Here is a 17,358-nt window from a genome sequence, read left to right on the forward strand (position 1 = left end):
TACAGCTTGTTTGTAATTTTGGGTGGCAAGGTGGCTTAGTGGTTAACACTGCAGCCTCACAGTGCCAACAACTTGGGTTCGATTCCAACCTCAGGCAACTGTCTGTGTGGAGTTTGCACATTCTCCCTGTGTCTGTGTGGGTTTCCTCCAGGTGCTCCGATTTCCTCCCACAGTCCAAAGATGTGCAGTTTAGGTGGATTGGCCATGCTAAATTGCCTGTAGTGTTCAGGGAGGTATAGATTAGGTGTGTTACAGGGGGGTAGTCTGGGTGGGATGCTTTAAGGTTCGGTGTGGACTTGTTGGGCCAAAGGCCCTGTTTCCACACTGTAGGGATTCCATGAATATGATATTGCAAAGGAAACATCAGACAAGTTGTGGCACTTTCAAAAGGCCAAAAGCTTGTTTAAGGCCCAGGTGCAAGTTGCCTATACAGGACCTTTACCAACAGGCAGATAAGGCACCCTGGCCTAATATTAGCCACTTTGTTTCTTATGACTGCCATATAGGTCCAAATACAGAGAGTTATAAACCACCAAACCAATTTCTATATCAGCTGTTGGGATAGGGAAGCCAAATTTAGCCCCTCTGAAACCAAACACCATGAAACTGACTAGATCAAGTAAGAGTATCACAAAAACTGTAGTAGATGTTTCCCGTTCACTGAGTGGAGTCATTAATTGCTGTGGAGAGATCATTAGCAGTCTTTTGTTATCAGTGATAAACACGATGATTAACAATTTTACTACAAATGTGTTCACATAGGAAGTTTCCTGTTGTGTCACTCATATCGCCCAGTTTTATGGTAATACAAGATGGTCTGAAGAAAAATGATGTGGCTTGAAGGGTTAGTTTTTAACTTGCTGATGCCTGCGGTACATTGTTGATACAGTGAAAGTCATGCAACAGTGAATGGAATGTGGGCTGTATGTGAACAGTGCAAAATGTGCGGTTCTGTCCCAGGAAATACATGTCTCTCAGGAGCAAAGGGCTGCCTTGACTAAATATGGTGCATGCATGCATGATTAATTGATAAACTCCACAACACTTTCCATTTCTCTAGGCTGGGTGATTACTCATTTGAGTAGAGCTGACAGATTGTTGATATGGTACTTCACTTGTTCCTTCGTGCTGGCACTTACAGGTGAGATGATTGTCTTGAAGTGATTTTGATGATTTATGCATTGCCAATGACATCTGTGTTGCCCAGTTACAGTATCCACAAATCCGAAGTCAGGAATTTGTAAAAGTTTATGACATGGTGGAAGGTATTTCAAATGTCTTCCCATTGAAGTACAATCAAAGTTGAATTTATGGGGTTTTGATCTTGTGTGAAATTATTGTGGGAATTTGGGGATTTGTTGTGATGAAAGTGATTACGACTTGTGCAGTCCACTGTATTTAGCGGACGGGGGGTTTGGAAGCTTCACTATCTTGGAATCTGCTCTTACACCCACAACTCTTTATGCAATTATCAGTACACCTCAACTTAGTGAGCATGCTGTTCCCCCACAGATACATCATGGCTCTTAGCTCTTCTCCATTGCTGGTGTTAACTTTGTAAAGGATTGGGCAGAGGTTCAGTGTCTTGCAAGGTAAATTGGAAACTCTCAAAAGGCAACAGACGCACTGCTGTAGGAGATCAGTGGAACTCCTGAGGAACTTTGGCCCCTACACTTTGCAACAAAAACTTTCAAATAGAAAGATTTTAGAGCAGTTATTAACTAGAAGTGGATTTCAGGGATGGTGCTCCACATTTAAAAACCTACACTGAGCAATTCGAGGCATAGGCTACTTGAGGCGGGACCTGATCGAGGTCTACAAAATCATGAGGGGTATAGACAGGGTGGATAGCAAGAAGCTTTCTCCCCAGAGTGGGGGATTCAATTACTAGGGGTCATGAGTTCAAAGTGAGAGGAAGCAAGTTTAAGGGAGACATGCATGGAAAGTTCTTTACACAGAGGGTGGTGGGTGCCTGGAACGCGTTGCCAGCGGAAGTGGTAGACGCAGACACGTTAGTGTCTTTTAAGATATATTTGGACTGGTACATGGATGGGCAGGGAGCAAATGGACACAGACCATCAGAAAATAGATGGATCTTGATCGGCGCAGGCTTGGCGGGCCGAAGGGCCTGTTCCTGTGCTGTAGGTTTCTTTGTTCTTTCTTTGTTCTTTCTTTAACCTTTGTGCCTTTTCCTCTATTTACCAGTCAGCTGCCTACATAACATGGTCAAAAGGAGCGCCCTGTTCAGTGTCTGAAGGCTCACAGCCTGAAGGCTGCTTATTAAGTAACAAAACAAACAGGGGTCTTAATTGGATGACGCTTTGGCAGGATCGGATAGTGTGGGGTGATAGACCACAGGGCAGCAAGATTCTCTGTGTGTTTTATTTAGTAATGTAAATTGAGGAATGAATGTTGGTCTGTCCTCTCAGGGAATGCTGCTCTTTGAATGATGCCCTGACAGTCCTTAATGAGCAGGTGAATTAAAGAAACAGCCAGGAAATGTGTTTAATGGCTCACCTTGATAAAGCACCCTTTCACTCCTGAATACTGCAATGGTACATTCAGATCACTTTGTGACCTTACCTGAGAATGCTTGATGCTGACCACAAGTATTCTTGAGGTCATAGAATGGAATCCCTACAGTGTGGAAACAAGCCCTTCAGCCCATCACCAACCCTCAGAGCATCCCACCCAGATCCATTCCCCTACAATCCACCTCATCTACACATCCCTGAACACAATGGGAAATTTAGCGTGGCCAATCCACCTACCCTGCACCCCTTTGGACTGTGAGAGGAAACGAGAGCAGCTAATGGAAACCCATGTAGACACACGGAGAATATGCACATTCTACACAAACAGTCACCTGAGGCTGAAATTGAACCTGGGCCCCTGGTGCTGTGAGGCTGCAGTGCTAGTCACTGAGTCACTGTGCCACCCAGGCAGCAGGGAGGGAATTGTTGCATTTCTACCAGGGAGGTCTTTCTCACCAAACAAATGTCGCCCAGAAAATCCCTAGCATTCCAGTTCAACACTAAGAGGAAATCCCAATTGTATCAAATACTGATTGGATGCCACCACTCTAACCAATGCAGAAGATTTGAGTCTTTTTCAAATTCAAAAGAATGGCCATTGAACATCTAATTGAACCAGATTCCATTTCAATTCAATAAACCAATGTCATATGGATGGATAGAAATTGATTTAAATAAAAATGTGTAAGGTGGACAGAAACCAAAGGTTGAACCATCTTCTGTAGCAGAAACATATGTTTACAAATCTGCTGGGCCCTTCATATTCTGGCCTTCACATATATGAATCAAGTGGTTGCGTGCATGTCTTAGTTTTCGGGAAATGTAATGATGCGCTCAGTTCAATAAAATTTGTATAGAACTATCGGGGCATTAACAGCTGCAGTGCTCGCTTGCTCATGTTGAAACAATTGACCAGTGCTGGAATGTTCTGTGTAAATCAAAAGGATAAAAGGTTAAACAAACTGCATCGAGTGAGCTTTTTGGAGGCATTTGTCAACTGTCCCTGGATGTCTGGCAGTACAGTATGATTAAATGTATAAATAATCAAAATGAAAAAGGACAGGAAATCTTAAATAACCACCTGGCACATTTCATGTTGGTTAAGCAATATTTACTGTGCAATTTACAGTGGAAATATTGGTCAGGTTTCTGATCAGCTGTTACCATCATGGCTGGATCTTTTCTAAAGATTACAGCCCTAACCTCCACAGTCCTGGTTGGCGCTAAGACTCAGGTATTGTCAGAGCAAAAGAAAATCCCATGTTTTAACAGATTTAAAATGTGATTTCCAAGTGATCCATTTTTTTTTTGGGAGGTATGCTGCAGAAATTAGCTGCTTTACCGTGCGAAGATGTGAGACACACTTATCACCCCAGTCTGTAAACAACCCAGTTCTATTGTTAGACTTAGTAAATGTCCCGATGCACCAGAGAAAAATCATGTGTCTCCTTGCAGCACTGTTCTTGAACATCTGCTAATGATGATTTCAGTGTGAGATGCTGCTGTACGCGGAAGGGTTAGCCTGTGCTGACAGAAAGCCCTCAACTCCTTAAAAAAAAGATAATTGCATCCATCCAGCCTAATATCGAACTGTCCCTTGCAGAGAGTAAGGGGCAACATAGCCAAGGCTATTTTAATAGATCACCTACACACTTCCCAGGAACGTTCAGTGGAAAATTTGATACACTGTTTGACAGGATCAATTAAACTATTTTCGACTGTCCTAACCGTTCCATCTGCGAGATGACCTAACCTGGTAAAGATTGCTAATCAAGCCTAAACATCTCTTGGTTTGTGTGTTTAGTTCACAGTTGGATAAGGAAACACCTGCTGAACTATTGGGAAAATTTACTTCATGCACCGATTCAAGGCCAGTCTGGCCCACAAAGGTTTTCCATTGAAGCAGCTGGAAGAGTATCTGTGGGAATGGCCTGGAACTTGGCTTGAGTGAATCAGAACAGGGTTAATTTGTACACTGTCTTGTAAAGAATGATACACATCACCAAAGCGAGTTGTGTTGATAAGAACTCAGCTGTTGATGAAGCTGACATTAACCCACACCTGTGCTGTACTTGTCTAGACAGGATTCACATGAGCTCACACGCACATTATTAAAAATCTCTGTTGTGTATCTGGAATCGAATTCTGGCAGCATTACAGAGATCATATTCTCCTGCAAAGTACAGGAATCAGGTTGATATTGAGCTGGGCCTCTCTCCGGCACTGCACATTATATTTAGAAGTTGTACCTTTGTAGAACAGCCTGGTGTGAGAAGCATTAAATTTGATACAATGCTAATGCCACTTACAGGTTTTGGTGCAAGCTCTTCATGCAGCCAGTCCAGTGTGGAACTGAGCCATCGAAGTGGGAATGGTCTCACATTCAGCCTCTACTGCGAGTACTATGTTCAGTGTCGTTAGCCCTGAGTTAGAGAGTGGGCATTAAGCAAAACTTCCTGCTCACACTGGAGTAAGTGTGGAGATGTCTGGATTTAATTGATCAAGCAATGTCCAAAGAATCATAGAATCCCATCAGCATGGAAGCAGGCCATTCAGCCCATTTGAGTCAACACCCGTGCTCTAAAGGGCAACCCATCCAGACCTGACCTATCCTATCCCTGTAATTGTGCATTTCCCACGGCTATTCCACCTAGTCTGCACATCCATGAACACTACGGGCAATTTAACATGGCCAATCTACCTAACCTGCCCATCTTTGGACTGTGGGAGGAAACCAGATCACCTGGAGGAAACCCACACAGACACAGGGAGAATGTGCAAACCCCACACAGTTGCCCAAGGCTGGAATCAAACCTGGGTCCCTGGCGCTGTGAAGCAGCAGAGCTGACCACTGAGTCACAGTAACTGCTTGATGGTGAGTAGTATCTTGCAGGAGATTGCAAATCTACTCCGCAGGTCAGGCAGCATCCCTGGAGAGAGAAGCAGAAGTCAACGTTTCAGTTTGGTGTTGTATTGAGAGAATTGGCTGGTTTCCACCTTGTCTGCAGGTCTTGCGATTTAACCTAAAACAACCATTTGTCTGAGGCATCACAGGATAGTTGATACCCCAGAACACAGTAATGTCTTTACCAAAGAACATAGGTGGGATTTTAGCACCAAAACCGCTGGTGACATCATTGGGCCTTCGACTGAGTATGCAGAGCAAAGTATTTTCCAAAGGCATGTGAAACTAAATTGCTGAGTTGTTCAGCTTGGTTATCTGCTTTAGGAATCCTTGAGATAGGCAATAAAGCAGAACTGGGTAGAAAGTGTAACTACTCTTCTGTGGTGATTTGCTCAAGGTCATGACTGTTTATAGAGTAGCTTCAAAAAAATTAACCTTCGAATTCTTGTCAGGTTAGATTAAAAGCCAGGGGTTAGACTAAGTGGGGCGTTCACTCGACCCACGTTGCTTTGTGATGAAAGTGGTTCTGTGTACAGTTATGTCGGTGTGACACTTTGAATCTGGAATTTTTTTCCTGTGCTACAATGTCTCACTCTCTTCTATACTTAGTGGGTGAGGGCAACTGGCATTGCACAATTCTCCAGAGTGACCACATCGAATTAAACCGGGGGTGGGGGGGGGAAACGTCTTTGCAAACCAAAATAAAAGTGAGCCTGAAGTTACTACTTAGCCTGTCTTCAAAAATTAAAAGAACATCAGTTCAGCTCTGCTATTAGAGTGGATGGCTTACAATATTAACATGTCTCATCTTAAAACCACAATTTCTGAGACCCACTCAACATGAGTGACATAGCTGCGCAGCAGGGGCACAGACATGACTGAGGAGCTACCTTAATTGTGTTATACTTTAAGAGTACTTTTACTTACGAAAATTTCACGTCCAGCAACCATTATAATGTAATTTCCATTGCCCTCACCTTACTATTAGCAGCTGTGTTTTTAGCTGCCCAAACCCCACACTGTGGAATTCGCTCCCTGAAGCTCTCCACCTCCCTGCCCTTTTTCAGAAACTTCCTTAAAATCCACCCCTTCTACCAAGCCTTTGGTCACATCACCTCCTGTGCATTTATCAGAATAATGCACAAAGGTGCAGAGAGTGGAACAAGTTACAGGTAGGATTGGATATTTTCGGGTGGGAGTATGTTCAAGTGGAACACTCAAAAGTGTTTGAATTTCACTCAGTTTTATTGTCACACACACAAAGTTGCTGGAAAAGCTCAGCAGGTCTGGCAGCATCTGTGAAAAAAATATCAGCTCTGAGGAAGGGTCACCAGACCCAAAACATTAACTCTGACTTTTTCTTCGCAGATGCTGCCGGACCTGCTGAGCTTTTCCCGCAACTTTGTTTTTGTTCCTGATTTACTGCATTCTTTCTGTTCTTGTTGTCACATATATTGGTAAGAATGCAGTGAAAACTTTACAAGTTGCCAGTGTTACAGCGTCGTCTTAGATACAAAGGTGCACTATAGATACCTAAGAACAAATTCTTAGGGGTCAAAAAATAGAAAAATAAAGAAATAAAAATCCAGCATTGCAGATCACTTCAGTTACGTTGAATATTTTTGCTCTTTACACTCTAGAATTCTTGCAGTTTTATGTCTAATTTTCCTGACGGTTAAGTTGAAAAGAGATGCTTGTCTACAGTAAATGTACATTTCTCTAATAAATTATGGATAAAAATTTTCTGATTTGATGCTGTCCATTCATACCATTGCTGGAAGTCCAGCGAATGGTAATGAACAAACAATTCTGTGATGTACATTTGTGTGTATTATGGAGACAGCTGGAGTGAGACGTTTGCTACATAAGTTTCAAAACTCAGTTGTCATCCTTTCAAATGGAGTAATCCACCACCCATTCCTGTGAATATGTTTTTGTTTTACGTTGAGAGATTTACCAGGACGTTGCCAGGAATGGATGGTTTGAGTTAAGGGGAAAGGCTGGGTAAAAGAAATCCAGCCACTTAGCCACATGAGCTAACTGACCCTCCTCACAGCCTGCTGACTATGGCAGTGGACTCGTAATGTGAGGCTTTGAGTTGAAATCCTACCAGAGCATGACGAAAGAATGAGCTCAACAAATTTGTGGGCAAGAAATGACAACAAACTTGGTTGGCCTCTCAATTAAAATGTAAATTCACTGGTTGATTTGTCCCCTTCAGAGGGCGAATCAAGCCAACTTTGTCACATCTGGTCTCCAAGTAACTCCAGTCCTCTGCAATGTGGTTGACTGTCGGCTGGTGTGCAATTAATCCTATTTTTGATATTATTATTTACAAACTTAACTAATGGAGGCCCTGAGAGTCAATAGACAGTAAGCCAGCTGAAGACCACCATACTGAGGAGAGAGAAAGAGACCAGAAACTGACCCTCACCCACTTAATTTTGATATTGGAGAAATCAACTCTTTCTCCATCCCTCCCTGTCCAGTTCCATACATTCTAGCAATTAAATTGCACCTCAGAGCTAAACTGGGTGACTGTCACTGTGCTTCTGTATTTTCTACTATTGTGTACAATAGCCTAATCCAGAGGCATCATTACCAGTTTGTAATCTGAATTGAATATTCATCCCATTTGCATGTGTACAACTTCAAGCTCCCTTAATGTAATTATTAGCTGAGATAAATTAAGATCCCAGTTGTCAAACTGCTTTATTTCATAGTGAGTTAACATACAGGTCAATTATCATCATCTCATTCACTGCTTCAAAACTTGCATTTCCCTAATACCACAGAATAGTGAACAGTCTCATAGAACATAGAACATAGAAAAGTACAGTGCCGTACAGGCCCTTCGGCCCACAATGTTGTGCTGTGGAATAATTCTAATCCAAAAATAAAATAACCTAAACTACAGTCCCCTCAATTCACTGCTGTCCATGTGCATGTCCAGCAGTCGCTTAAATGTCACTAATGACTCCGCTTCCATGACTTCCACTGGCAAAGTATTCCACGCGCTCACAACTCTCTGGGTGAAGAACCTCCCTCTGACGTCTCCTCTATACCTTCCTCCTAACACCTTAAAACTAAGACCCCTTGTGGCAGTCAATCCTGCCCAGGGGAAAAGTCTCTGGCTATCGAGTCTCCTTCCCCACATCAGTGTCTCTCATTTTGCTTTAATTTAAAGTAATTTCTAAACAGTTTGCAGCATTCTAATCTTCTCACAGCCTTTGCTGCTCTAACTATTTATCCATATCTCAGCCCTTGTCACTTTTATTTATTCTGTTCACAGCTGTTAAAAAGCAACAGACTACCCACAAAGTTAGGTGTGAGGTGCTGCTGTTGATTATTGGTAAGGGTTTTGGATTGGAAGGTGGTGCTGAACAGCATCAAAGCTTAACTCATTACCATTTTAATCATCGTTCAGGGTTACTTTCTGAAAGTGCCATGTTTTTAGACAGGTAAAGCATTGTGGAGCTGGAGGAGCACAGCAGGCCAGGCAGCATCAGGGGAGCAGGCAAGCTGATGTGTCAGGTCAGGACCCTTCCTCAGAAATGGGGAAGGGGGAAGAGACTTTCAAGATAAAATAGGGAGAGGAGGGGTGAAGCTGGGGAAGGTAGGTGGGATTCTGATTGGTGATTGCAGGTAGGCAGTGGTGGGGATTGGTTATTGATGTGGGAGGAGCGGATAGGTGGGAGAGAAGATGGGCCGGTAGCAGTTTCAGGGCCGAATAGATTACCAGAGAATTGCAGTGGGAAAGAGGTCCACATTGTTTTATCAGACTCTTGGCTTGGGAAAAGTATTCTGGGAATGCTGAAGTGTATTAACGAACCACTTGATTGTAGTAAAGGATCATAGAACTTTACAGCACAGAAGGAGGCCATTCGACCTATAGTGTCCATTCTGGCTCCTGAAGGAGATACCTAGCTAGCCCCATTCTACAGCCGTATCTCCATAGCCCTCCAAATTCATCACTTTCAAATATTTATCCAGCTCTCTTTGAAACCTCCTGTGGAATCTGCCTCCATTACTCTCCCAAGGAGGAAATTCCAAATCCTAATGACTCTGAGTTAAAAGATTTCTTTTCAGCTCACTTGTTGCTGTCTTGAGATTGATATTGTGACCCCCTAGTTACTAACATACCAACTAGAGGAAGCAATATCATACAATCCCTACAATGTAGGTAGAGGCATTGAGTCTGCATTCCACATCCCACCTTATTTCCATAATTCCACATTTACCATAGCTAATCCCCCTCGCCTGCACATCCCGGGACACTACGGAGCAATTTCCTGGCACGGCCAATCCATTTAACCTGCACATCTTCGGGCTTTGGGAGAAAACCAGAGCACCGGGAGGAAACACACACAAAACAAGAATGTGAAAACTCTACACTGACAGTCATCCGAAGCTGGAATCAAACCCGGGTCTTTGGTGCTATGAGGCAGTAGTGCTGCCATGTATATCTTTTCCCTGTCAAATTTGTTCATAACTTTGAATACCTCAATAAGGTTAGCTCTTAATTTTCTCTGCTTCAAAGGGAATAAGCCCAAAGTCTCTAATCTTTCCTTGTATCTAAAATCCCTCATTTACGTTTTAGTAAATCTCCTTTGTGCTCTGTCTGGAACTTTAATTTTCTTCTTTAAATAAGGTGCCCAAGACTGAACACAATACCCCAAACGTGGTCTGACCGATGATTTGCACAGGTATAACATCTCTTCTTGCTTTCATACTTAATGCTTCTATTTATAAACCGGAGGACCCCGTGGCACTGCTGCCTCACAGCGCCAGGGACCTGCGTTTGATTCTACCCTCAGGCAACTGTCTGTGTGGAGTTTGCACATCCTGCCCATGTCTAGGTGGGTTTCCTCCGGGTGCTCTGGTTTCCTCCCACAGTCCAAAGATATGCAGAGTAGGTGGATTGGCCATGCTAACTTGCTCTGTAGTGCCCAGGGATGTGTAGATTAGGTGAATTAGCAATGAGAAAAGCAGGATTACAGGATAGGGTAGGGGGTGGGTCTGTGTGTGATGCCCTTTGGAGAGTCAGTGTGGACTTGATAGGCCAAATGGCCTGCTCCCATACTGTAGGTGTGTGTGTGTGTGTGTGTGTGTGATAGAGAGAGAGAGAGAGAGACAGTGTGCGCGTGTGTCTGACTATTCTGTCACCAATACTGTCCTGTAGCATTCAGGATCCCAGGCTGCAGGGTTCCCTCCCAAGTCTGAGCCACTACAGTGTAGTATGACATCCCCACCACTGCAGCGTCTGAAAACCAAAGACTCTGAACCAAACAGGGATCAAAGAGTGTGTCATTTTCTTCATAATTTGCTTTTCACAGCTTAGTGAATATTCCTTAAATCCTGCTCAGGCAGGACTTGAATGCTGACTAAGTTTAATACACTTACAAATTCTCAAGGTCCAAACCCTATTAAATTATAATACAGTGCGTCCTCTGGGTTTTTTCTGCCTAATTTCCTTCCAAAAGCTCCATGCTTCTTCCTGTCCAATGCACAAAGTAGCCTGATTATATCTAAAAAATCACCAGCATTCTCTCCCCATTGTAACGAGCAAATCATGCTTTTCACAGATACACCAAACTCAAATTAAAATCCACAGGACAGATAATCGCCATGGAAACTGTCTTTGTTGCAATGCAGCGTACAGCAGCTTCTTTTTATGTCTTATTTTTGAATGCAGCAAACCTTTTTTTTCCCCTTAATCTCCTGTCATGTTAATCTATTTAAACTGTGTGCACTGAATATGCTCCCTGCCTTTCGAGCAGGAGAAGAAGCAAAGTATTTTATATATATAAAAAAAGACCCCTGCCTTTTCAATAAACAGTGCTCCATTGTTTGCACTCTGCCGTTCATTCTATCTCCACTGGAGTCAGCTGTACATATTTGTCCTGCTGGGCAGATATGCAAAGATAGCTGTGCGGTAGGAAATCACTTGCCCCTCTTCTGCATTTCTTGGCTCCACATTTTACGTTATGTCTGACAGCTTCACTGCCTTCTCTTGGAGGCAGAATAGAGGAGGTTTTCTAGATTGATACGTGGAGTGAACGGCTTGTCTTATGAAGAGAGATTGGACAGGCTGGAGTTTAGAGAAACTCCAATCCATTGGAGTTTAGAAGAGTGAGGAGTGACTTGATTGAAAGCTATAAGATCTTGAACGGTCTTATCAGGGTGGATGTGGAAAAGATTTTGTTTGTTGTAGGTGAGTGCGGAATGCTGTTTAAAAACCAAGGATCATCCTTTTAGAAGAAATGGGGACGTTCTTCTCTATCGTAGGCGATGGCCTCATGGTATTGTTGCTAGAGTGTTGACCCAGAGATCTAGGGAATGTGCTGGGGACCTGCATTCAAATCCTACCATGGTAGTTGGAAAACTTTGAATTTGGTGGCACAGTGGCTCATTTGTTAGTGCTGTTGCCTCATAGTACCAGGGACCCAGGTTTGATTCCAGCATCAAGCGACTGTCTGTGTGGTGTTTGCACATTTTCCCCATGTCTGCGTGGGTTTCCTCTGGGTACTCCATTTTCCTCCCACAGTCGAAAGATGTGTGGGCTAGGTGGATTGGCCAGGGTAAATTTCTCTGCAGTGCCCAGGGATGTTTAGGTTAGATGGGTTAGACGTGGGAAATCAGAGGTAGGACAATGAGTCTGGGTGGGATGGTCTTCGGAGGGGTGATGTGAACTTGTTGGGCCGAATGACCTGTTTCCACACTGTCAGGATTCTATGATTCAAACTTGTTTTTGAGTTCATTCACCGGATGTGGGCATTGATGATTAGGACATAGCCCATCTATGACTAGGGCAGTTGAGAGTCATCCACTTCAGAAAGGGCCCAGAGGGGCTGTCTTTTATACACAGAGAACGATGAGTATCATTTAGACAGGTACCTGAATGGGGCAGGTAGAGAGGGATATGGACCAAACACAGGCAAATGGAATTAGGTTAATTCTGAAAACTGGGTGACATGGGCAAGTTGGGCTGAAGGCCTGTTTCCATGCTGTAGGCTTCTATGACAATGCTGTAGGTCTAGACTGACACGTGGGTCACATTGGATAAAGACAGCTGATATCCTGTTGTAATGAGTTGTAGCGAACCAAATGGGTTTTTAACAAAAGTCAGAAGTGTTACATGGCCACCATTTGGCTTGCTTCTTCGTCCAGTGTTTTGTTGAATTCGAATTCAGGGCGGTCATGGCAGCCTTGAGCAGGGGTTCATAGAATGCATCCGTGATAATTTCCTTGAGCAATATGCAATGAAACCTACGAGGGAGCACGCTCTCCTAGATCCAGTCCTGTGTAATGACACAGGAATAATTAATGATCTCACAGCTAGGGATCCTCTCGGAAGGAGCGATCACTGTATGGTCGAATTTAAAATACAGATGGAGCATGAGAAGGTTAAATCCAGTACCTATGTCCTGTGCTTAAACAAAGGAGACTATGAAGGAATGAGAGCAGAGTTAGCTAAGGTAGAATGGGAGCAAAAACTTCATGGTGGGTCAATTGAGGAACAGTGGAGGACTTTCAAAACGATTTTTCACAGTGCTCAGCAGAAGTATATTTCAGTGATGAAGAACTGTAGGAAAAGAGAGAGCCAGCCATGGATGTCTAAGGAAATAAAGAAAAGTATCAGATTGAATAAAACACATACAAAAAAGCAAAGAGTAGTGGGGAACTAGTAGACTGGGAAGTCTTTAAAGTCCAACAGAAAGCCATGAAAAAAATGATAAAGAAAAGTGAGACAGGTTATGAGAGTAAACAAGCTTAGAATATAAAAACAGGCAGCAAAAGTTTCTATAAGTATGTAAATCATAAAAGAATGGCGAAGGTAAACATTGGTCCTTTAGAGGATGAGAAGGCCAATTTAATAACTGGGAATGAGGAAATAGCTGAGACATTAAACAGTTATTTCGTGTTGGTCTTCACAGTAGAAAACACAAGTAACATGTCAAAAGCTAATAGCAAGAAGGTTATATAGCAGGTGAGCACCTAGAAACTATCATTATCACAAAGGAGGCAGTGCTGGGCAAGCTAATGGGGCTAAAGGTAGACAAGTCTCCTGGCCCTGATGAAATACATCCCAGGGTAATAAAAGAGGTGATGGGGGAAATAGCAAATGCACCAGTAATTATTTACCAAAATTCACTAGACTCCGGGATGGTTCCTGCAGATTGGAAAACAGCCAATGTGATGCCACCGTTTAAAAAAGGAAGTAGACAAAAAGCAGATAACTATAGGCCAGTTAGCTTAAATTTGGTCGTGGGGAAAACGCTTGAATCTATCATTAAGGAAGAAATAGCAAAACATCTGGATGTAAATTGTCCCATTGGGAACACCCAGCATGGGTTCATGTTTAACTAATTTGGTAGAATTCTTTGAGAACATTACTTGCATGGTGGACAATGGGGAACCTGTGGATGTGGTGTATCTGGATTCCCAGAAGGCATTTGACAAGGTGCCACACCATGGGCTGTTACATAAGATAAAGTTGCACAGTATTACAGGTAATGTATTGGCATGGATACAGGATTGGTTGACCTGTAGAAAGCAAAGAGTAGGGGTAAATGGGTGTTTTTTTCTGGTTGGCGGTCAGTGGTTAGTGGTGTGCCTCAGGGATCAGCGTTGAGACCTGAATTGTTTACAATTTACATAGATGATTTGGAGCTGGGGACTAAGTATGGTGTGTCAAAATTTGCAGACGTCAGTAAGGTGAATGGTAGAACAAAGTTTGCAGAAGACATGCAAGTCTGCAGAGGGATATAGATAGTCTGAGTGGGCAAAGGTCTGGCAGATGGAGTATAATGTTGATAAGTGTGAGGTCATCATTTTGGTACAAATAACAGCAAAATGGACTATGTTTTAATTGGTAAAAAATCTGCAGCACGTTGCTGTGCAGAGGGACTTGGGTGTCCTTGTACATGAATCGCTGAAGGTGGGATTGCAGGTGCAGCAGGTAATTGAAAAGCAAATGGAATTTGTTCGGGGGATGGAGTTGAAAAACAGGGAGGCTAAGGTGCAGCTGTATAGGGTCCCTGGTGAAGCCACATCTGGGGTACTATGTGCAGTTTTGGTCTCCTTACTTGAGAAGAGATATACGAGCACTGGAGGGGGTGCAGAGGAGATTCACTTGGTTGATTCCAGAGTAGACAGGGTTGGATTGTGAGGAGAGACTGAGTATGCTGGACTTATACTCATTGGAATTCAGAAGAATGAGGGGAGATTTTATGGAAACATATAAGATTATGAAGGAAATAGATAAAGTGGAGGCAGGGAGGTCGTTTCTGCTAGCTGGTGAAAGTAGGACTAGAGGGCTTTGCCTCAAAATAAAGGGAAGCAGATGTAGGACTGAAGTCAGAAGGAACCTCTTCACCCAAAGGGTTGTGAATCTGTGGAATTCCCTGCCCAGTGAAGTGGTTGAAGCTATCTCACTGAATGTGTTTAAGGCAAGGCGAGATAAATTTTTGAATAGTGAAGGAATTAAGGGTTATGGTGAATGGGCGGGTAAGTGGAGCTGAATCTCGAAAAGATCAGCCATGATCTTATTAAATGGCGGGGCAGGCTCGAGGGCTGGATGGCCTACTCCTGCTCCTAGTCCTTATGTTCTTATGTTCTTATGAATCTCAGCATCAGTCATGGTAGAATTCAATAGCAGAATGCTAGCCTCGAGGTCTGGATTACTAGTCCAGCGGCAGTACCTAATTTGTCCCTCCCTCCCCCAAACACACTGCCTTGGGAGGTGGAGTCATTGAATATTTTTAAGTGGAGATAGAAAGATTTATTAGGCAGGGGAATCAAAAGTGTTTGGGGGTAGACTGGAATATGGAATTCAAAACACAAAGAGGTCTGAGCCATGAACAAAAACAGAAGTTGCTGAAAAAGTTCAGCAGGTCTGGCAGCATCCGTGAAGAAAAAAATCAGAATTAGCGTTTCAGGTCTGATAACCCATTCACAGAACCGCCTAAGCAATGATCTAATTGAATAGCAGAGCAGGCTTAAGGGACCTAACAACCTACTTCGCAGTCCCTAACTTTAACTTGACTGCAGATGGTATAAAATCTCTGGTCTTCAATGCTCAGCATCTCTAGTGAATAGGCTATTTTTATGGAGGGTGATTTTAGTAGGTGCCATATGAAATGCACATTAATATTACCTGTACATTTTATCGCAGAATGAGCATGAGTATTCTGGGAGGAGTGTGAAAATTCTGGGAGGAGTGTTTATTTATGGCCTCTTCGTTATATCACACAGGCTACATCGCAGATAGGTCGCCAGTGTAGGTCACCTGGTGTGCACAGCTCCTTGAGCACATTTCCTTGTTGCATAAAGTCAAGGCCAATCCCTGACTTCAGTACCAGCTTTCCATCCAAACATCATGGACTCTAGCTGTTCCAGATCCAAACACTTATCTGTCTGAACATGGAATATTGGCAAGGACACAACCGTAGTAGTCGAAACTTCCAAAGATGCATAGTGCTTCATGTGAAGAGCTTCCTTCATGTGTTGAGGTTGAACAGGATATTGATGAGACCTCTTCTGGAATACCGCATCCAGTTCTGGTCGCCCTGTTATAGGAAGGATATTATTAAGCTGCAGAGGATTCAAAAGAGATTTTCCAGGAAATTACCGGGCAGGGAAAGTTTGAGTTATAAGGAATTGCTGAATAGGCTGGGATTTTTTCACTAGAGCATAGGAGGTTGAGAAAAATTGATACAAGTTTATAAAATCATGAGGAGTATAGATAGGGTGAATGGTAGGTGCCTTTACCCTAGGATATGGGATTTTAAGACTAGGAGGCACATTTTCAAGGTGAGGGGAGAGAGATTTTAAAAATACATGAGGGGCAATTTTTTTTTACGGAGACAGTGGTTTGCATGTGTAATGAACTTCCTGAGGAATTGGTGGATGTGGGCACAATTACAATGTTTAAAAGATATTGAGGTTTGGAGAAATATGGGCGAGGGGCAGGCAGGGGAGACAAGTTTAGTTTGAGATTATGTTCGGCATGTATGGAAGGATCTGTTTCCAGGCTGTATGACTATATTAGTCTTAAATAATCACGTTGAAGGCTATCAGGGGTACTTAGGAAAGCTAGATTGAGGCTTACTCTTACTCCTAATCATATGTTTCTATGTTCATCGGCACTTATGTTGAGGCTATGATTTCCATCCAAATCATACAATCCCTGCTTGTGTGGAAACAGGCCCTTCTGCCCAACAAGTCCACACCAACCCTTAGAGCATCCCACCCAGACCCATCCCCCATAACCCCCCTCATCTAATCTACACACCCCTGAACGCTATGTGTAATTTAGCATGGCCAATCCACCTAGCCTGCACATCTTTGGACTGTGGGAGGAAACTGGAGCACCCAGAGGAAACCCACACAGACACAGGGAAAATGTGCAAACTCCACACAGACAGTCACCCAAGGGTGGAATCGAACCTGGGTCCCTGGCACTGTGAAGCTGCAGTGCTAACCACTGAGCCACCCAAAATATAGAATTCAAATTACAATCATCTACCACAATGAGATTAGAACCCTGGCTCCCAGGCCACTGGTCTAGGATTCTGGATTACCAGCCCAGTGACATTACCATTATCAAACCAAATATGGACTCTCCAGTCAGTGGGTGGTTAGTGATGAGCTGCAGTACAATTCCTTGGTTGCTATCTAGTAATCTCAGTGGGGAAGTTGTAAGTGTGTTCACTGCTGGGCAAGGCCAGAGGTCAGGTCTGTTGGTACTGTGAGTGTCACGGTCACATTGTCTGCAGACATTCGCTGTCAGCCTTGAATATAAAGGGAGCTTTGGAATTACAGTTCATAGCCAGCTACATCTCTCAGGAGAGGAAGAAAGCAAGGTGAGAAAGGAAACTAATCTTAGGGCCTTATAAAATTGAAATCAGGTGGATT

The 17,358-nt window shown here is 43.3% G+C and overlaps 1 protein-coding gene across 2 annotated transcripts in view; it reads left to right on the top strand.

Moving 5' to 3' along the window:
* The window catches only part of col4a5 (collagen, type IV, alpha 5 (Alport syndrome)), a 251,011-nt gene that overhangs the window by 51,485 nt on the left and 182,168 nt on the right, over positions 1-17,358 (top strand). The window contains exon 1 of one of the 2 annotated variants that reach the window (XM_059651365.1): positions 1,088-1,141. The exons of the other annotated variant lie outside the window; for it this stretch is intronic. The gene's annotated coding sequence lies outside the window, so the exon portion shown is untranslated. Of the gene's footprint in view, positions 1-1,087; positions 1,142-17,358 lie in introns of those variants that run through there. 2 annotated transcript variants of the gene reach the window in all.

The sequence above is a fragment of the Stegostoma tigrinum genome, chromosome 15 (assembly GCF_030684315.1).
Source record: "Stegostoma tigrinum isolate sSteTig4 chromosome 15, sSteTig4.hap1, whole genome shotgun sequence".
NCBI classification, from domain to species: Eukaryota; Metazoa; Chordata; class Chondrichthyes; order Orectolobiformes; family Stegostomatidae; genus Stegostoma; species Stegostoma tigrinum.